This window comes from Hyperoodon ampullatus (genome assembly GCF_949752795.1).
Source record: "Hyperoodon ampullatus genome assembly, chromosome: 4".
Classification (NCBI taxonomy): Eukaryota; Metazoa; Chordata; class Mammalia; order Artiodactyla; family Ziphiidae; genus Hyperoodon; species Hyperoodon ampullatus.
In genome coordinates, this window is record NC_136917.1 from 164,837,358 (window position 1) to 164,860,662 (window position 23,305).

A 23,305-nucleotide genomic window follows, 5' to 3' on the forward strand; every position below is an offset into this window, starting at 1 on the left:
TGATTAATACTGATTGTACAAATAGTGGTGTTTGATACTGGGATATAGCAGGTGGCTTTATATTGATAATAGTGGTAATAAAATTAATAACCCTAGAACTGAGGACACGCAAGCTAAATGTAGGGAAAAAATAGTAAGGTCAACTGAAGCCCCTGCTTGTGCTAAATTTCCAGCCATGTGAGGATACACAGTTCAGCCTGTACCTGCACTGGTTTCAACTATGGATGGTGCCAGCAATAATAAGAAAGAAGGAGGGAGTAGTCAAAAACTCATGTTATTTATATAGGGGAAAGCCATATCAGATGCTCTGATCATTAGAGGCACCAGCCAATTTCTGAAGCCACCAATTATGATGGGCCTGACTATAAAGAAAAATATTACAGACGCATGGGCTGTTACTACCACGTTGTAGATTTGGTCGTCGCTGAGCAGTGTTCTGGGCTGGCCTAGTTCAGCATAAATTAGTAGGCTCAGGCCAGTACCTACTATTCTGGCTCAGGCACCAAATATCAAGTGTAAAATACAGATGTTTTTGTGGTTGGTTGAGAATAATCAGCAGTTTATGGACATAGGTAAAATGGCCGAGTAGGCATTAGACTGTAAATCTAAGACAGAGGTTAAATCCTCTTTTTACTAAGCCCTGTGGTGAATTGTCCATATTGAATTGCAAATTCAAAGAAGCAGCTTCAATTCTGCCGGGGCGGTGGGAGAAGTAGATTGAAGCCAGTTGACTAAGGTATTTAGCTGTTAACTAATCGTGGAAGATGTATCCTTCCAATCTAGTGAGGATTTAGCTTAATTAAAGTGTTTGATTTGCATTCAATTGATGTAGGATATAGTCTTGCGACCCTTATTAGGCAGGAATTAAGTAAATTATACTTGCTCAGGGCTTTGAAGGCCCTTGGTCTGGTTTAACCTAAACTCCTATTCCAACGCTGGTAGTATTGGTGTGAGAGGCAGGAGTACTGTGGATATTACAATCATGGTTGGTAGGAGGATTATTTGCCTTGTAGAGTCAAACTGCCATTTTATTTTTATGTTGTTTGTGGAGGGGAACGTGGCCAGTGCTGTGGAGTATGTGAGTCGCATGTAGAAATACAGGCTAAGTAGTACTGTGATGGCTATTAGTGTGGATAAAATAATGTTATTGTTTTTTATCATTTCTTGGATAATTATTCATTTGGGCATGAAGCCGGACAGTGGCGGGAGTCCTCCTATCAATAGCAGGGCGGCTAGGGTAAGGGCTGTGAGAATAGGTATTTTGTTTCATATGTGGGATAGTGATAAGGTAGTGGTGGCTGAGCTGGGAATAAATAATACAAATATAGTGAGAGTTATTATAATGTAGGTTACTAGGTTTAGAGTTGTCATAGTTGGGTTGTATAGTAAGATGGCTGTTATTCATCCTATGTGGGTGATTGATGAGTAAGCCATGATTTTTTGGAGTTGGGTTTGATTTAACCCACCTCACCCTCCGATTAGAATGGACAACATGGATATGGATAGTATTAGGCTTAGGATGATTGATGGCGAGATTTGGTAAAGGACTGATAGAGGCGCAAGTTTTTGTCATGTCAACAGGATTAGGCATGCTGTTAATGGGATGCCTTGTGTTACTTTGGGCACTCAAAAGTGAAAGGGGGATAGTCCTAGTTTTATGGCCAGGGCTATTGTTATTACTGTTGATGCTGCTGGGTTGAATAATTTTGTAATGGTTCATTGTCCTGAATAGAGTACATTAATGATGACTGCTATTATAAGTAATATGGATGTGATGGCTTGTGTTAAGAAATATTTAGTGGAGGCTTCTATGGCTCGTGGATTGAAGTTTTTTATTATAATGGGGATAATGGCTAGCATATTTATTTCAAACCCAGTTCAGACTAGTAATCAGTGGAAGCTGGTTATTACAACCATAGTCCCTAAGACGACAGTTGCTAAAATAATGATAGATGTAATGGGGTTTATTAGTACGGGAAGGACATAAACCAACATTTTCGGGGTATGGGCCCATTAGCTTATTTAGCTGACCTTACTATAGAATGTGGTGTAATATGGTAGCATGGAGAATTTTGAATTCTCAAGGGTAGGTTCAATTCCTATAGTTCTAGAAATAAGTGGGCTTGAACTTCTATTATTTACTCTATCAAAATAACTCTTTTATCAGACATATTTCTTATGTTTGTGGGGGGATGCTTGCCATTATGATGGGTAGTAATACATGTCATATGAACAGGGCTAGGGTTAAAGGCAGGAAATTTTTTCAGAAAAAGTGTATTAACTGGTCATATAAGAATCGAGGGTAGGATGCTCAAATTCATAGGAAGGATATTGTTAATAACAGTGTTTTGATGATGAAGTTGATTGTACATAACTCTGGTGTATGTGGGTTATGAAATGCTCCCAGGAACAGGATTTTTGTGAGTATGTTTATTATAATGATGTTCGCGTATTCTGCTAAGAAAAACAGCAAAAGGACCTGCTGCTTATTCTACATTAAAGCCGGATAAGAGCTCGGTTTCTCCTTCTGTTACATCGAACGGGGCTTGGTTGGTCTCTGCTAGGGTAGAAATAAATCATATTATGGCCAGTGGCCATGATAGGAAGATCAACCATAGTTGCTCTTGTGCTGTGGTGAGGGTTGATAGGGTGAAAAACCCGTTTATTAGGAGTACAGATAAGAGAATCATTGCTAGTGTTACCTCCTATAAGATTGTTTGTGCTACTGCTTGTAGAGCCCCAATTAGTGTGTATTTTGAGTTGGAGGCTCATCCGGATCATAAGATAGAGTGCATGGCTGGACTTGATATGGCTAGTGTAAATAGCACCCCTAGGTTTATGTTAATGAGGTGGTATGGCATGGGTAGTGGAATTCATATTATTAGGGCTAGAGTCAGAGCTAGGATTGGTGCGATGATGAATATGGAGATGGAGGATGTAGCTGGTCATAGTGGTTCGTTAATGAATAGTTTGATTGCATCAGCAATGGGTTGAAGTAGGCCATGTGGTCCTACAGTGTTTGGTCCTTTTTGGAGTTGTATGTAGCCTAGGATTTTTCGTTCTCCTAATGTTAAAAATGCTATGGCTAAAAGAATAGGAATAACAAGCATTAGGATATTAATTATAAACATTTTGTTAGGGAAAGGGTTTGAACCTCTGGGTATAAAGGCTTAAGTTTTATGTAATTATCGGGCTCTGCCACCCTAACTAAACCCTGGTCTTGGGTGGTTGTTTAGTGTTTGCTTATTAAGTTGATATTATGTCATTAATTGCTTTAAAGGCTCTTGTTTAAAGTGGACCTTATTTCTCTTGTCCTTTTGTACTGGGAGAAATACATAATAGAAACTGACCTGGATTGCTGTGATCTGAACTCAGATCAGGTAGGACTTTAATCGTTGAACAAATGAAATTTTAATAGCAGTTACACCATTGGGATGGCCTGATCCAACATTGAGGTCATAAACTCTATTGTCGATATGCACTCTAGAATAGGATTGCGCTGTTATCCCTAGGGTAACTTGTCCATTGATCAGTTTCTTGGATCAATAAGTGATACTATGCTTTGACTAGTGGGTCTAAGCTTTAATCACTTAGAGGTTTTTTTGTGCTCTGAGGTCACCCCAACCAAAATTATCAATCCATGTGAAATTTTGTTATCCCTTGGTGGTTTAATCTTTTTTTTTTTTTTTTGGATTAACTAACTGAAGCTCCATAGGGTCTTCTCGTCTTATTTTGTTATCCCCACCTCTTCATGGGGAGGTCAGTTTCACTGATTAAAAGTAAGAGACAGTAAAACCCTCCTGTGGCCATTCATAGAAGTCCTTATTTAGAGAACAAATGATTATGCTACCTTTGCACAGTCAGGATACCTCGGTTGTTTAACAGTTGTCACTGGGCTGGCATTGCCTCTAATACTAATGATGCTAGAGGTGATGTTTTTGGTAAACAGGCGGGGTTTGTGTTTGCCAAATTCCTTTTACTCTTTTTAATCTTTCCTTGGGTGCACACCTGTGTTGGATTAACAGTATGTTTAATAGATAGTCTAGTGTTGGGCTATATTTATTTACTGTTAACTATCAGTATATTATTAGTTGCTGATGTAAACTTGTGCAAGGAGAAATATTCCTTGCTACTCATATTAACAGTGTTGTGTCTGTAATTTTATAGATTAGTCCAATAATATGACTAGGAGTTAATTTATTTAATATTGCTATTAAGATATATTTATTGTTGAGCTTGTACACTTTCTTAATTGGTGGTTGCTTTTAAGCCAACTATGGTGCTGTTTGTTTTTACTCTCTAGTTAAGGTTGTACCCATCTCTAAAAAGCTGTACCTTTTTAGACTAACGTTTAAATATACGTTGAAACTTATAAGCGGTTCTTTGTATTGTTCAATGTTGAGCTGAAATTCTTTTTCTGGACAACTAGCTATCACCAGGCTCGTTAGGCTTGTCACCACTACTTATAAATCTTCTCACTATTTTGCCACATAGATGATTTCGTTCTAGTAACTGTTCATAAGTAGCTCGTCTGGTTTCGGGTGGTTTAACTTAAGTTCTCTTTGTTAAAATTTTGCTAGTTAAATCATTATGCAAATGGTACAAGGAGTAAGCTTTGCTTTTTGTTACTTTTAATGTTTCATCATTCCCTTACGGTACTTTCTCCATAGCACCATTAGTATTTAAATTTCTATCCTCTATACTTTATTTTTTTATTTTGTTTTATTTTTTTTTTGCGGTACGCAGGCCTCTCACTGCTGTGGCCTCTCCCGTTGAGGAGCACAGGACCCGGACGCGCAGGCTTAGTAGCCATGGCTCACGGGCCCAGCCATTCCGTGGCATGTGGGATCTTCCCGGACCGGGGAACGAAACCTTGTCCCCTGCATCGACAGATGGACTCTCAACCACTGCACCACCTGGGAAGCCCTACACTTTGAATGTTAGGTGAATGTTTTATTTGATTGGTTCGTGCTAGTATGATGGGAGGGATGTGGGCTAGATTTAGTTCAAGGCATTCATAGGCTATGAAATATAGGTGTAAACTAGGTGCTTTATTTAAGCTATGCTTTGGTTTATCCAAGCACACCTTCCAGTATGCTTACCTTGTTATGACTTATCTCCTCTTATATGATCAACTAGTATCTGTCAATAAGTGGTGGTTTTTGTCATAATACTCGAGGAGGGTGACAGGCAGTGTGTTCAGTTTCTCTCACTGCCTACCCTTATTTCCTCCACTCCCTCTCTCATATGTTGCTCCCAAGAACACTCCTTAATAAAATTCCTCCGTGCAAGTCTCCATTGCAGAATTTATTCCTGAGGAATCCCAATGACAGCTCTTTGTTCTCTCTGGTACTTTTTTTAAAGCTTTTCTATAACACCTCACTTTTATTTCTACTTAATCATAGCTAATAATAGTTCATTATTCTACTTTACAATGTATCCTTGCTGCAAAGTAAGCATGGAGAATACATGTTCTTCTATAATTTATATACTTTATTCCATTGTATATTTTTGATTCAGTACTTCCTCTTAGTTCACTGACTAATCCTATGGGAAATGTTTTATCTGATTTGTGCTTTTCTGGAGAACTCCAGTTTATTATAGTACCATTATATTATCTATTAAGATTATCTATCATTTTCTAATAAATGTAGGATTCAAGTTTCTTCCATTTTATCCTATGAAGCAGATTTCTAAAATTCATGCAGCGATATTACTCTTCTGCTTCAGTGTAGGTTTCATTAAAGGCATAAATCAAAAACGTCTTTTTGCAGGATAGAGCAAATCAGGATTAAAATAAGTAACTAAAATATTGCTTTTGGGAAAGCTGAAAAGTTTCCTATCCATTTTCTCGATCAATTTCAACATACCAGAATGGCCTCTTCCAATTTCCATTTTTCGCACTACCTTTTTAATGTGTCTTTCTATCCATGCAATTAAGATCTATTGAACATCTATCTTGTTGCACAAGATACATGATTACCCAGCCCCCCCCCCCCAAACACATGATGCTGGTAACAGCAAAGTTTGTTATGATAACTTACAAAGAGAGAATAAAATATAGAATCTCTCATAGTTGTTCCCCAGGGGCATGTCTGTGCCAGCAGACTCAAGAAAGCACCCTAAGAGGGAGAATATCACTCCTAATCTGAGCTCCATTTTTGTGCATTGATTTGAAAGGGGTGTATTAGTTTGCTGGGACTGTCCTAACAACCAAGCATCATGGAATGTGTAGCTTATCCAGGTAACTTAAACAACAGAAATGTGTTTTCTTACAATTCTGGAGGCTAGCAGTCTGAGATTATGGTGTCATCAGGGTTGGTTTCTTCTGAGGCCTCTCTCTCTGGTTTTCATATGGCAGTCTTCCTCTGGTGTCTACACATGGTCTTACCTCTGTTCGTGTTTATGTCCTAGTCTCCTCTTCTTAGAGTGACACCAGTCAACACAATACTGATGGAGAAGAACAAAATTGGAGGAATGACGCTACCCAAAGTCAAGGCATAGTATAAAACTACTGTACTCAAGACAGTGTGGTATTGTAAAAAGGATAGAAAAATAGATTAATGGAACAGAAAAGAGAACCCAGAATAGACCCTTATAAATATAGTCAACTGATCTTTGACAAAGAAGCAATGCAATACAATGGAACAAAAATAAAAATAGATTTTCCAACAAATTGTGCTATAACAATTGGATATCCACATGCAAAAAGAAAAATCTAGACAAAGACCTTACACCCATCACAAAAATTATTTAAAATAGATCATAGACCTAAATATAAAATGGGAAACTATAAAAATCCTAGAAGATGACATAGGAGAGAGCCTAGATGACCTTGGGTATAGCAATGACTTTTTAGATTTAATACCAAAGACATTATCCTTGAAAGAAATAATTGATAAGCTGGATTCATTAAATGAAAAGCTTCTGCTCTGTAAAAGACATTTCAAGAGAGTAAGAAGGCAAGCTACAGACAGAAAATGCTTGCAAAAGACTCATTTGGTAAAGGACTGCTATTCAAAATATACAAAGAACACTTAAAATTCGACAATCAGAAAACACTCAACCTTGTTAAAAAATGGGCCAAAGACCTTAATGGACATGTCACCAAAGAAGATATACGGTTGGTAGATAAGCATATGAAAAGATGCTTAACATCATAGGTCATCAGGGAAATGCAAATTAAAATTAGGTGCTGCTATACATTTATTAGAATGACCAAAATCCAGAACACTGAAAACGCGAATTGCTGACAAGAATGTGGAGCAACAGGAACTATCATTATTGCTGGTGGCAACGCAAAATGATATAGCCATGTTGAACTATGGAGACAGTAAATGTACCAGTGATCACCAAGGGTTGGGGGAAAGGAAGACATAAATAGGTGGAGTACACAAGAATCTTAGGGCAGTGAAAATGCTTTGTATGATACCATAATAATGGATATATGCCATTATACATTGGTCCAACCAATAGATATACCACACCAAGAGTGAACCCTAATGTAAACTATGGACTTTGGATGATTATGATGTGTCACTGTAGATTTAGTAATTGTACACAAGTGCCTCTCCAGCGGGGGATGTTGACAATGGGGGAAGTTATTCATGTGTGGGAACAGGGGTAAATGAGAAATCTTTGTACCTTCCTCTCAATTTTCCTGGGGATCTAAAAGTGCTCCAAAAAAAAAACCGTTCTCAAATATAAGCCCCCTCTTACCGTCCCTCCCTGCCCGCCTCCCCACCAGGTGACAATAGAAAAAAATAAGCTAAATCCAGCAGAAAAGTTAGAATAAAAAATATATATAAAATATACCATACAAAATTTGTGTATTTCTTAGAAGTGTGCTGCGTGTTTATTTCTGAGTTTCATAACAACTAATGGAAACAGGACTAGGCCATCTATTATATAATACATAATATTCACAATTATAACTATAATTTTGATATTCCTAATAAATATCTGAGTGTAATTATTCTGCACTGAAAATTGAGGAGAAAAGAAGTAAAATGTAACTCTTTGGATTTTAATCATCATTTTTTTTTTCCCCATAGAGGTTTTGATAACTCTCTGGGAAAAAAAAAATTCTACTTTACAAACTACCCTTTTATTCTTTCATCTTCTTTGCTCCACATTCCTTTTCTTGCCTTTCCTTATTTCCCTCCATTTCTACTCACTAGTAAAGGACCAAAAAGATTAGAGAGGCAAGGTCAGCACTGGAAAATATTTAGTCAGGATTAACTGGGGAGAATAATCTTAATTACAATTTTTGTCTTCTCCAAAATATATTTGGATACACGACATTTCATGCCATTCATCAGCTAAAAATGCCTCAGTAGCTAATGAACTTCCCTATCAGATATATTAATTAGGATTCACATATCACTTATTTATCAGTGCATGCAAACACCAAGAGAAGTTTTTGTATCATAAACAGCAATTATTTACTAGCAAATTTATAAATGTATCATTAGCATATTTTCAAAAAAATCTTTGAATATGTGCTAACATGTCTCACTCTGTTTTGTTGGTTTCCCAAAGGCTAAGCTCCAAATTTTACCTCCAAAAACTTACTGGATTTTAGTTTCAATAGTCAGTTCTTTATTGCAAATCATTTATAAAAAAATGTATGTTTACCAAATGCCAATACTGCACAACCAGACAGGAGAAGGGTGGCCAGAGTGGTAGTTGCTAGAACACGAAGACAAATTAGCTGTTACAGTGACAATAATATAAATTGCTCTTGGCCATGTTGAAGTTCCTCTTCTAGTCTATCAGTGTGGGGCAGTGAGGTGCTAATGATACCCCGAGGAGTTGCGAGGAGGCAGCTGGTCACAAAAACTGGACATGTGCTAATTTAATATATATTTTAGTGACCTGGAAGATTCTCAGAGATCCACTGTGGAGTGATGAGTTAAATAGGAAATTGGATACTAAAGCACATAAATTAAACAGTACAAAAATGTCCCTTCTCTTTCTGAGACATATATTAAAGCAGGTAATTATTTTTAATGGTCTGTAAAAACAGTGAAAAAAAGTCTTTGGTTGAGCAGCTGAAAGGAGTTGCTTCACTCATTAACACTTTCTAGCTCTAGCTCTATCGATGACTCCTCTCTTTCTCTCCGTCTTCCCCTTTCTTTCTTATTAAGGTTGCAGTTTTAGGGTAGGCACCCAGGGGACATGTTATGTTACAGAGTAGTTGATATAGAGTTTCAGGAAGGGTTCACTGCATGCTCTTCTGTCACCAAGGATGCAGGAAAATGTTGAGATGTTACAATAAAAAGCTGGTGGTTTGAAGAGAGTCACCCTAAGAGAATTGACCTTGACCAAATTTCCACACACACTCATTAACTATTAGGTGTGGATCAGTGGGCTAACTTGAATTCTTGATGTGTTAGTGAAACAAATGGGTTCACTCGCCTGATGGGCAGCAAAACCAATCTACTGACACTGGGTTGACACTGGGGAAAGTACAGCATTATTTGCAGGGCAAAGCAGGGAGCATGGACAGCTGATGTTCAAAAGACCTGAAGTCCCTGACGACCTGAAGAAAAGAGTTTTTAAAGGCAAAGTGAGGGAGATGGTCACGAGGTGTGTGATCAGCTTGTGGACATCCTTCTTACTGGTTGGTTGTGAAGTAACAGTGTGGTGTTTCCGGAATCTCAACTATCAACCTCTGATTTCAGCCAGTTTGGAGTCTATGTGCTGGTGGGCAGCATGCAGTTAACTACTTCTACCACTTGGTTGGGGTTTTAGTATCTGCAAAATGACTCAAGGATATGTCTCAGGATACTATCTACAGACCTTGAGGAACAACTAAAGGTCCTTGACTTTGTTTAATGGCTTAACTATTAAAATTTTGTTCTGCCTGGCTATTTTTGTTTGTTTCCTTGTTTCTGCATTTTTTTTACTTCTATGATTAAATTTGCTCTTTGGAACTTGGATATGTCCTAGGAGGCTAAAGATTTTCTGCAAACAAGAGGCAGGGGACACAGAGTGGTGTGTCTCCAGGAAGGCCCCACAGGGTCCTGCTTGGTTCTAGATGAAGGAAAAAAAAGAAGTGGAGAGAAGAGAGCAAAGGAGGGAGAAGCAAAAGGAGAATGGTGAGTAGGCTCTAAGATGGACCTCAGTGATCCCTTATTCCTGGTATTTATGACCTTATGTAATCCCCTCCTCTTGAGTGTGGCCTGAACTTATAGTCATGATTCTAATCAAGAGACTATAGCAAAAGTGTTTGAGAGTAGTTTCCAAGATTAGGTTATAAGAGAATGTGACTTCTGTCTTGCGTGTCCTTTCTTCCTCTCTCTCTCTCCCAGTGCCCTCACTCTGGAAGAAGCAAGCTGCTATGTTGCAAGTAGTCCAATGGAGAGTCCCATATGGCAAGGAACTGATGTCTTTGGCCAATGGATAGTGAGTACCTAAGCCTTGCCAAAAGCCATGTGAGTGTTGCTTGGAAGAGAATCCTCCCCAGTCAGCCTGGAGATAACACCAGTCCCTGCTGATCCCTTGATGGCAGTCTTGTGGGAGACCTTGAGCCAGAGGCTCAAATCTGTATATACATGTACACATACACATATATAGATTTATTGTAGGAATAGGCTCCATGGTTATGGAAGCTGAGAAGTCCCAGGATTTGCAGTCTGTAAGCTAGAGATGTAAAGCCTGTGGTGTCATTCAGTCCAAGTATGAAGGCTTGAGAATCATGGGGGCCGATGGTGTTAAGTCCTGATCTGAGTCTGAAAGCTCTAGAACCAGGAGCTCCAGCATCCAAGGGAAGGAGGAAATAGATGCGTCAGCTCAAGCAGGAAGAGCAAATTTGCCCTTCCTCTGCGTTTTTGCCCTTTTCTTCTATTGTTTTATCTACAAAACTATGTATTGTACTTTTAGGTTTTTAAAAACTACTGTCTTTGTAGTTCAGGGCTTGTTTGCATGCTGCTTCTTTGGAGCCCAGGCCTTCTAGCCATACCAAACATTCCCTACTTCTCAAGAGTCTCCATTATCATTCAATCTTTTGAGGGCCTTTGATCTGGACTTATGAAATTTATAATACATTTCATTGTCACTCCTTAAGCTTGTCTGTGTGTGGATGTGTCTCTGTGTGGATGTGTCTGTGTGTGGCTTTTTTTTTTTTTTTTTTTTTTTTTTTGCGTTATGTGGGCCTCTCACCGTTGTAGCCTCTCCCATTGCGGAGCACAGGCTCCGGACGTGCAGGCTCAGCAGCTATGGCTCATGGGCTCAGCCGCTCCACGGCATGTGGGATCTTCCAGGACCAGGGCACGAAGCCGTGTCCCCTGCATCGGCAGGCGGACTCTCAACCACTGCGCCCCCAGGGAAGCCCTGTGTGTGACTTAAAAAATTTATTTATTTATATTTATTTTTGGCTGCGTTGGGTCTTCGTTGCTGCACGCAGGCTTTCTCTAGTTGAGGCGAGCGGGGGCTACTCTTCGTTGCGGTTCAGAGGCTTCTCATTGTGGTGACTTCTCTTTGTTGTGGGGCGTGGGCTGTAGGCGCATGAGCTTCGGTAGTTGTGGCATGTGGGCTCAGTAGTTGTGGCTCACGGGATCAGTAGTTGTGGCACAGGGGCTTAGTTGCTCCGTGGCATGTGGGATCTTCCTGGACCAGGGCTCGAACCCGTGTCCCCTGCATTGGCAGGTGGATTCTTAACCACTGCACCACCAGGGAAGTCCCTGTGTGTAATTTTAATATGCTTTCACACATTGGCCACTGGCTCACTCAGTATTCATTTAGGTTTTTCTCCTCTCTATATTAAATATATTAAATGAATAATGCACTAGTTAATATAATATGGAACACTCTCTATGTTAGTTTTTATTATTATTCCATCTCTCACAACTGGCATTATAGTCATCCCTTGGGATCTGCAGATAGAGAAGGAAATTGCACTTTTAGGAGATGACGCCAAGCCTCTATTAAGTCACATCTTCCTTTGTCCTTTCCTTGCTCCATTAAGAAGAGATCTGCAATGATTTCTTTTTCTCTGTCAGTTCAAAACCTAGCCGTATATGGTAGGAAGGTTCTCAGTTTTAGAAAAGAAACGAAGAGTTGGTATGTTTCTTACATTTTTTGGACAATACGTTTTATCATTATGCTTCAGAATCCTGGGATAGGCTTCTTTCAGTGTGTTGGACCATGAAAAGAGGAAACAAGAATAGATTTTCACATACTTTTAAATGAAATAATAGCCAAATAACTATATGATTCACTGCTTTTGATTATTTTCTCAGATAAAAGCAGGCTTTTTATGACAAACCAATTCCTCTATTCTGCTGTTCATGGTGAGGTCACTGTTTCTGTAAGAGGAAGGATTTCTTAAAATGTTAAAAGTTATGGCATGCTGTGGATCTAGAATCTTCTCAATCTTTTCAGTGCACCTTCAGCTTAAACAATCCATCTAGTTCTGAAATAATCCAAGAAGAGATCTGGCAAATAATGAAGTGAAAAATAATTTAATTCTGGACATCAAAGTATCTGGGCATTTCATATGGAGTTATATTGGTGGCTGTAAATTACACAGTGCTAACACTGAGTTTAATGTCAACAACTGGGTAAAAATTGATTAATCAGAATTTAAATCAGAATTTAAATCTTTCAAAATTAGGATTTTCTCTTAGGTTTTTATTTTCCCCCGCCTGCTGTGGCAACTGCATTTTCTTTCATACAGTTTTAGAGTTTGTATGACACTGGTTTCGTAAGACAAGGTATGTCAATTAAAGTGAAGAAATTAGTTGTTGTGTTTATGATTTTTTTTTTGATGTGGACCATTTTTTTTAAGTCTTTATTGAGTTTGTTACAATATTGCTTCTGTTTTATGTTTTGGTTTTTTGGCTGCAAGGCATGTAGGGTCTTACCTCCCCGACCAGAGATCTAACCCGCACCCCCTTCATTGGAAGGCAAAGTCTTAACCACTGGATGGCCAGGGAAGTCCCGGTTGTTGTGTGTGGGTTTTTTTTCCTAAAACAAAGTTTTTTGACAGCATTAAATGTAACATCTTCCAGCATCTTCAAGAAAGCATCTGGACTATAGTTATAGGTGAACATTTCTCAGTTCATTGTTTGAGTACAAAGCCATTTATAGGGCAACTTATCATATAAACACCCCTTAGCATCTTATAACAGAAATCGATAATAGCAAAAAAGAAGACACAATTCAACCATATGCTACACCAAAAAGAAAATAAAAGATATCCTGTGAATTTCTTAAAAATTTAGGGTATGTTATAATCACCTTGCATTGATGTCTGATACATACATTTAATTTTCGTTAGTTTTTGGCAAAAGGAGAGTGAAATGTTTGTTTTAATAGGAATATTAGAAAAAATAACCATTTTTGGATTCATGAAGCATTTTCAGATTTCTTACTGTTTTTAAGTGCACTGTCACTCATAGATGTATGAAGAAATGCTCTTGAGACATGAAAGAAAGTGAGGAAGGGGACATTTATCAAGAAGTAGAAGTTAGGAAGAAGCAGGAAACTATTGTCTTTTCTGAAGTGTGGGCCAAGTAAGGAGATATATGGACAGGTGGGGCAAGCTGTCCCCAGAAAGAAAGATATGGAAGTGGGACAGAGGTGACGAGGAGTTGGGGATATTAATATAGCTGATACTCTGGACTAGAGTAAGACCCCCAAACTGAAAAGAGGGTGACCCTGCCCCAGCCCAGTCACAGCAGTGCCACATGCCTGCTGGTGGCTGAGGCAAAGATGGCAGCGGTGACCCCAGAACATCAACGGTGACCACAAGAGGCAGCCATCATCTAGAAAAGAAGTGTCTAATTGGCAAGGAAAGTAACATGCTTGGCCTTGGTGGGAGGAATTCAGAGCAGCCAAATTTGGAGAAGACACAGAGAGACCTAATAAGACCTTATCCAAGGATGCCAGGGCAGAGAGAGAGGGTGGAGGGAGCTGGGATCCCCAGGATTGATTTATGGTAATGGGTGTACCACAGAGACTGGTGGTTTTCTGTTAATTGTCCCTCAAGAAGTCTGCAGGTCTTTATTTTGTCTAGGTACCTTGAGGGCCAGGTGATGCTGTCTAGTAGCCATGCTAAGCCTTCATAAATGGCTCCAAAGTCACTGCTTTTGCAGAAGTTCCCAGTTTGAAGAAGGTAAACACCTGATTTGTGTTTTACTGTTAAGACAAAGCCCAGTCAAGCATCTCACCATCTCTCGCAATAATAAGTGACTGATATTCTCATTTCGGTTTTACAGCTTTTTCTTTTACCCCAAATGTCCATTCCCTTACTTCCTTCAATTCCTTTTATTATGTAGTGTCAGAATCTCACATTCACAGGAAGTAAAGTTGTTTTAGTTTTCATTTAGTACATTTTGGTACATTTAGTAATTCACACTTACTTTTGTGATTTTGTTAAAACAAAAAGAAGAAAACTTTTAACATATTATTTTAAATTTATAAAATAAAAAGTAATAATCTCATTAGTCTATTGTAATTTTCACCACACTTCCAAATGTTAGAGTGGGTGATTTTTTCCTTTCTTTTAGCTCTTTTGAAATAACCATCTTCCTTCTGGTTAAAGTATTGAGAAGCAAGGACATTTCTCATTTACTTCTCCTTTTTTTTATTTTGTAACTTTATTGATATATAATTCATAAACCTAAAATTGACCCTTTTAAAATGCACATGTTGTTTCAGTGGATTTAGTATATCACAAAGTTGTGCAACTATCACCACTATCTAATTTTAGAGCATTTAATCAAAATAAACCTTATACCCATTAGGAGTTGCTCTCCATTCCTCTCTTCCCTAGCCCCTAGCAACCACCAATCCACTTTCTGTTTCCCTAGATTTGCCCATTCTTGAAACTTCATGTAATGGGACCATATAGTATGTCATCTTCTGTTTGATATCTGGCTTTTTTCATTTAACACAATTTCCCCATGTTTCAGCATATGTCAGTATCTCATTCATTTTCATATCTGAATAATATTCCATTGGTTTGATATACAATATTGTTTATCCATTCATCAGTTGATAGATAATTTTGCTGTTTCTGTTGATGGATTTTTGGGTTGTTTCTGCCTTTTGGCTATTATGAATAATGATGTTTTGAAATTCATGAACACATTTTTGTGTGGACATATGTTTTCATTTATCTTGAATATATACTATATTAGTTTGCTAGGGATGTCATAACAAAATACCATAGACTGGGTGGCTTAAACACCAGAAATGTATTTTCTCACAGTTCTGGAGGCTAGAAGTTCAAGATCAAGGTGTGGGCAGGTTCAGTTTCTTCTGAGAACTCTCTCCTTGGCTTGCAGATTACTACCTTCTTACTGTGTCCTCACATGGTCATCCCTCACTCTGTGTGTTATCTGTGTCCTAATCTCCTATTCTTATAAGGACACCAGTCATATTGGATTAGAGCCTGCCATAAAGACCTCATTTTGACTTAATTATCTCTTTAAAGACCTTATCTCCAAAGTGATTACATCCTGAGGTACTGAGAGTTAAGACATCAACATATGAATTTTGAGGAGATATAATTCAGCCCATAACATATATTTAGAAGGAAAATGGTTGGGTTACATAGTAACTGTCTGTTTAACTTTCTGAGGAACTCTCGAATAGTTTTCAAAGAAGCTGTCCATTTTATATTCCCACCGACAACCTAGAAGGGTTCCAATTTTTCCACATTGTCACCAACACTTGTTATTACCTGTCTTTTTGCTTATAGCCATTCACAGGAAGTAAAGTTTTGAAGTATGTCTTCTTGCAAATTTTCCGTTGCTCCATATTTTTTTCTCCTCCCCCATTGTCCTTCTTGACTGTGGTGCTAATATCATTTCTATGTGCACCCTTGGTGTATTCTAAGGGCTTAAGCTTTATCATAAGGCTGGTGACATTAATAATTAAAATAGGTGAGGGGTACTGTAATGTCTGATGAATTGTGTAGTTTATTATCAATAAAAAAGACTATACAGATACCATAAAAACATATTATTACTGAGAAAATGGACAATTTGGATGAGTGGTTTGAGTTTATTTACATATTATTCAACCTAAATTTGAAAACAGCCCATATTGTAGATATATCTATCTATATAGATATAGATAGAGATTAGATAGATAGATAGATAGATAGATATAGATATATAGGTATAGATTTACATATAGGTATACATTTAGATACATAAAACCAGTAAGGCATTTACCACTATGTCCTTTCAGTAACACCTCTGTTTATTGAAAAACGTTGCACACACCATGAAGGTACTGCACCAGCTCAATGCATTTTGAGAAGTATATGCTCCATTGTAATCATTCCTCTTCCAGAAAGGAATTTATTGGGGAACAAATTGTTTATATGAATTGGAAGTCCCTAATATATACCTATTTACATTCCAATGAAGAATTTCTGAATTTACTTTTTAACTTAATTTATAGCTTTTCTGGAATACTGTAATACATTCAGCTAATTGCATTCAAGAATATTCATTTTTTGCAATAGTAAGTATCAAAACCATCACAGCTCAAACAGAAGTATTCTATGAAGAGCTATAAGTGGGAATGATCTTTTTTTTTTTTGCCAGGTGTCTGGGAAAGGAGTTTACATTTTGCCTGAGGCCAATGTCTTAATGTCTTCTTAATATCTTTGAAACTTACATCAAGGCAAAAATAAACTGATAATAATAAATAATAAATAATAAATAATAAACTGTTATTCTAAACACCAAGTTCTCATACCCAACTAGAATTTTTTTTTTCTTTAATGGTAAATTTATTCAGTCTGAACTTCTTGCTTGGGTGTATCTTGTTCGGCTGGTCACACCCGGAAATTCAGCCCAAATGTCATCTCGTCTTTGAAACTTTTGTGGATGCTCTCAGCGGAATCCATTCTCTCCTCTGTGTTCTGCTTTATACTCTATTGTAGCATCGTCATTATCAGCTACAATAATTCTGCATGTGTCCAACTCTTCATTTGAGTCAGGCGTTCTCAAGTGTGACAATACATCAGTATCACCTGAAGAGCTTTTCAAATGTCTGCTTCATTCTGGGCCCCTGACACAGGTAGAGCTAAGTTGTGTCCCAAACTGAACAGACTCCTTCCATTTCCTAGGTGTTGGATCTTGGGGTACTTTATCAGAATCTGGGAAGGGGCAGAAAGGCATTCTCTACCAGGTTTTTAAGATGGACCAACCTTTTTTCTCTCTTACCGCCTCCTTTGCCTTTGTTGTGGTCTGATTCTGCCAAAGGAGATAGTGGATATTTGTAAATAGAGAACTTAATTGTGCATTTCATAAACACATCTAAGGAGGCGAGTCTAAGATGGACTTTTCAAGAAGTCTTAGCTGAAAAGACACCTTACAAGTAAAACTGAATAAAGAATGGAGGTGTTTTAACTATTTATTTTTTAATTGAACATGTGTGTTATGTGCTAGTTTGTTAAGTATTTTATAATAATATAATTCTCCCTGCAACTCCATGAAGCATGTTTGATCATCCTGACTTGAAAGGTGAAGAAATATCCTCAGAGAAGTTAAATAGATTGCTTGAGATCATACACTAGTAAGTAGTAGGGCTGGAATAAGGCAGACATCTTTTGCCTCACACAATCTTTTTTTTTTTTAAAGGTTATTTTTAAATGTTTATTTTTTGTGTTGTTATTCATGTATTGTTATTATTTATATTATTTATTATTTATGTTAATGTTGACAAATATTATAGCTGTAGAAGCATTTGGGATTATTGCCCATATCTGTATAGAACCACAGTCAGTATTCTTAGCAACTTGAGTACATGAGAAAAATGGTGGGTTGCTTCTGAGGAGAAAAACCGTGGCTGGTGACAAGGAGCAGAGGAAATGGTGCTGCTCAGGTGGAAAATTTGGGGAAATAATACAAATGTTTAACAAGGATTCTATAAAATTTTGTTATTTTCTCCATTTTCCTACAATATCATCTTCTTTCTCTTTAATGCTTTTTGGAGTTTGATTTATTTTTAGAATTTTTCAAGTGCCCATTTCTGGAAAGACTTTCTTCAAATTGGGGGATGAAAGGTATTGATAGAGAGCAGAGGCTATTCAAGTAGAGAAAGTAAATGTGTATTTACTTGATCTGAGTATTTAATTTCATCAGCATAAAAATCAGCATCAGCAATTTGTGTTTCATCTTTTGGATGACTGCGTTCTTTGACTTTCATTCAACATAAAATTCACCTCTTCAGTGTTTTGACACTTAGATCACTATGAGGAAAGGTGTTTCTAATACCTTCCTCCCTCTGATACTTTTCTGTTTGTGGAATGTGTATTGGAGAGATTGTTGCACTTCTACTTTTCAAGATTTTGTGTCAGAAGTAAATGTTTGCAGGATGATTAGATTGAGTGCACTGAATGGGGATTAAGTTTTGGTGCAGAAAATATTCAGGTTGAGGCTGCAGTTCTAGTTATTAAGTTAAACATTTGATCTCCAGTGTGATGCTATGATAGCTCTAAACTTGTTCTACAGCCAAGCATTTGATTGCTAAGCAAATTCTCCCCCTTGATCCTCAGGCAGGGTGCACATAGAGTATGTAGGACTTTCCACCTCTCCCTTCTTCCAGCCCAGTAATTTTAACATCTGTGTGTACTTTGTAAGACAAGCCTGGAAACAAGATAAGGAAAAAATAGAAACTGCAACACTGCTTTTTTCAGGAGATAGGCATATTTCTTGGCAATCAGTGCCCACAAATTGCGACCTTTTTGTTGGTGTGTGAAGCTACATGAAAGACGAAAATCCCCATGCTTTAAGTAAGTTTCATTTAATTAATCATGGAGGAAATGAAAGAGAAACCATAACACTTTCTAAAGTTTGGTGAATTGTCAAAATTTAGACTGTCAGTTGAAAATTAATCCTTTTTTTGATGAAAAGTATCATGCAGTCACTTAAAAATATTTATTCCTTTTTTATTGGAAGCACCCAGAGAATCATGACCCTTGAACAGAGATGGCAGTTTTACATTTGCAAGTCAATATCTGGTAGCCCTGAGACAACTAGGTGTAGCCTGTGACCTGGAAGGCAGGGTAAGTAGATTTCTGAATGCTCATAACTGGGACTCACAGTAAATGCTCCAAAAAGGGCCAGCAAGAAATGAGAGAGAGAGGAGACAGAGAAGTAGGGAGAAGAAGGCTTTGTGGAGAATTCACTGTGCTGCATTTGAGACATTGTGGTGAATCCAGCATGCTGAATACTGCCCTGGAACACTCCCCATCCTTCGAGTAATAGAAAAAGGGCTATTAGTCTTCAAATATCTCCTTAGCTGTTGGCTGTTACTGTATTTCATTCAATCTGAGCTGCCATGAATTGTAAGAGGGAATTTATTTTATTTTCACTTAGAAAGAAAAAAAAACACTTCCAAATAAACTATGACACAATCATACTTTCTCATCAAGATGTTTATGCTTTTTGTAAGAGTTTTTTAACACTTAATTGTTAACTGTTTACACCAGCCTCTCATTAGTTTGAAATCTCTTTTGATCCTTTCTAGGAGTATAACCTGACATTTATCTTGACTTCAGTTGCACTGCTTGGAGTGCGCTGGGCCGTCCTATGTACAAAAACAAAGGTTTTTCTTTCTGTGGATTCTGTCCTCCCTTAGATTCAATAAAGCTCTTTTTTTGCAAGACAGTACCTATGAGCGTATATCCCAATGAAAAAACTCAGTATCCTGAAAAGATATTTTTACCCCCATGTTCATTGAAGCATTATTTACAATAACCAAGACATGGAAACAACCTAAGCGTTCAATGATGGATGAATAGATAAAGAAGTTGTGATCTATATAGATATATTTGATGCAATACTATTCAGCCTTTTAAAATAAGGAAATCTTGCCAATTGCAACAATGTGGATGGATCTTGAGGGCATTACGCTAACTGAAATAAGTCAAAGAGAGAAAGATAAATACTGCATGATTTAAATTATATGTGGTATCTAAGAAGACCAAATTCATAGAAACAGAGATGAGATCTCTGTTTATCAGAGGCAAGGGATGGAGGGGTGGGCGAAACAGGTGAATGTGGTCCAAAAGTACAAACTTCTAAAGATGAGTAAGTCTTGGGAATGTAATGTACAGCATGATGACTATAGCTAATAATATTGTTTCATATATTTGAAAGTTGCTAAGAGAGTAGATCTTTTTTCTTTTTTAGGTTTTATGTATTTTTATTGGAGTATAGTTGCTTTACCATGTTGTGTTAGTTTCTGCTGTACAACGAAGTGAATCAGCTATATGTATACATGTATACCCTCCCCCATGGACCTCCCTCCCACCCCCCCAATCCCACACACCTAGGTCATCACAGAGCACAGAGCTGAGCTCCTAGTGCTGTATCACAGGTTCCCACTAGCCATCTACTTTACACATGGCATATCTGTGGAATCTAGAAAAATGGTACTGATAAACCTATTTGCAGGGCAGGAATAGAGATGCAGATGTAGAGAACGGATGTGTGGACACGGGGGGATGGAAAGGGTGAGATGCATTGGGAGATTGGGTGTGAAATAAGAGAGTAAATCTTAAAAGTTCTCATCACAAGGAAAAAATACTATGTGAGTTGATGGATGTTAACTAAGCTTATTGTAATAATTTTGTAATGTATACATATATGAAGTCATTGTGTTGTATATTTTAAGCTTATAGAATTTTATATTTTAACTATATCTCAGTAAAACTGGAAAAATAAAGTTACAAAAAGAAAATATGGAATAGTGGTCATTCCTCCAATGATCAGTTTCATTTTCACAGAATATTTGCCCTACTATTCTGCTTCTGTGCCTTTCAGGTTAAGTAGTAAACTCATGATTCAATGCTGAATCACAATGTAATTTTTTAGAATGCATTTTAAATGAACATAAAAATCACACATGTATTACCAAAAATGAACAGTACTGAATTAAGTTGACAACTGAAGCACTCTGACCAAGTTTAAGCATTTACAGACAACATCAGCTGTTGCATAGCCAGTAGAAACTGGAAGAAACTGACCATAAGACACATTCAGCTGTCAAAGGAGCTAGAATATTAAAAAAGCATATTTTACAATTGATGAAAATAATTGAGTGACGTCATTGGGACCCTAATATGTCTATGGTGAATACCTAAAATAGGTATAACTAGCTCTATTAAGGAACTATTCAAATATACACTATATAACTTAAGGATGTGAATATCAAACAATGTGAGTTCAGGTGAGAACTGCAGCAAGAGAATGGCCAACATAGTTCATAGTGCTATACCTTCTCAGATTTCTCAGTTCCTTATGAAAAATAAGCTTTATTCAAAATAGCATTTTTGCTTTGCTTCTGCTCACTTGTATGCAACTTATTTATTTATTTATTTATTTATTTATTGGCTGCGTTGGGTCTTTTTTGCCGCACGCGGGCTTTCTCTGTTTGCAGCGAGCGGGGTCTACTCTTCGTTGCGGTGCACGGGCTCCTCATTGCAGTGGTTTCTCTTGCTGTGGAGCATGGGCTCTAGGCTCGTGGGCTTCAGTAGTTGTGACACACAGGTTCAGTAGTTGTGGCTCATGGGCTCTAGAGAGCAGGCTCAGTAGTTGTGGCACATGGGCTTAGTTGCTCTGTGACATGTGGGATCTTCCCGGACCAGGGCTCAAACCCGTGTCTCCTGCATTGGCAGGCAGATTCTTAACCATTGCACCACCAGGGAAGTCCTATATGCAACTTTAAAGAGCAATTTTTGTTATTGCGTTTTTATAATGAGAAAAAATGTAATTCTACAAAGTTTGGAAATTTAAGAAAGCAGAAAAACATGAAATAAAAATAAAAATTATCTTAATGTTACTATCCAATGATAAAGGTAGCCTCTAGCACCTAACAATTAAAGAGTGTTCAGCACGCAAGTTGCATGACACTTGTTTTTGTCCCATGAATTTTGCAATGAATGATATTTTATTCTGCCTCCAGTGCAAGTAGTTTTGTTGGGAAAATAAAATTACTCAAATAACTATAACATAAGATAATTTGTGCTGAGTGTTATGAGAGGTTCTGATTACCAAGGACTTTGGAGAAAGGAAGTTAACATAAGATTGGAAGCAGTTCAACGAGAAATGCTGTGGGGGAGATAATACTTGACAGGTATCTTCATGGGTAGTTTTTGAGGTTTGTATGGAGAAAGCAGGCATTTCAAAGGAGGGAAATGTTTAATCAACAACCAAGCAAGAAATTCAATTAGGCTGATGGAAAAGTCATTAACTCTGATTATAAATGCTCCAGTTTTTCCTGCACATGTAGGATTCTGCACTGTGCAGAAGGTGGGTATGCTCATGTGATGGACAAGTGAAACTTTAAGGGCAATTGCATGATTCTCCACATTCTTTCTTAATAATGTTTGCCATGGTGACTGCTCTGTTGACCCGGTTTCCTGATTGATTATGATCAGTAGACTCTCTTAACAAATCCACAGGGGACATGAAGTGAGAAAAAGAAATAAAGTTTATTTGATTTAATCCACTGAGATTTTGGGGAGAGGAGATATGTTTGTTACTGCAACATAACCTAACATGGCCTGACCATTACAGCAGGATATAGAATTGAATAGTACTGGAGATAGATATGAAGACAAAGAAAAATATAAGGTCAAAAGTTAGTTGGTGTTGCGTCATTCAAATGCTTTAATATCATAAAGGAATGTGGACATCTAGACTTTACATTATAAGCAATACAGTGCCATGAGTGTTTTTACCATTTTATTTTGCTTTTATTAGGAAAATGGCATTACCAGGTTTAAATATTAAGAGGATTTGTGTTGCAGTATTTTGTAGAGTGAGTTGGAGGAAATACAATGATCAAGGAAGGACATTAAATAAGACATTACTGTAGTAACCAGTGTGAGAGCTTGAGTTTTCACTAAGATTGTAACAGTAGGAAGAGAGAGTAGGAGAAAACACTATGCTCTCATTGTGTAGAAACAATGCAAAGTTTAAGTTGAAGAGCTTTGTAGACAAAGTGCTTATCACATGCAACTATTATTAAGCATTGAATTGTGTACCCCCAAAATAGATATGTTTGAGTCCTAACCCTCAGTACCTCTGAATGTGACCTTATTTGGAAATAGAGTCTTTACAGAGGAGCTCAAGTTAAAATTATATCATTAGGGTGGATCTTCATTCTATATGATTGGTGCCCTTATAAAAAAGGGAAATTTGACACAGAGACAGGCATGCACAGAGGGAAGATGTTGTGAAGAGTCACAGATGGAAGATGGCTATCTACAAGTCAAAGAGTGAAGACTTGACAGATACCTCCCTCACAGTGCTCAGAAAGAAACAGC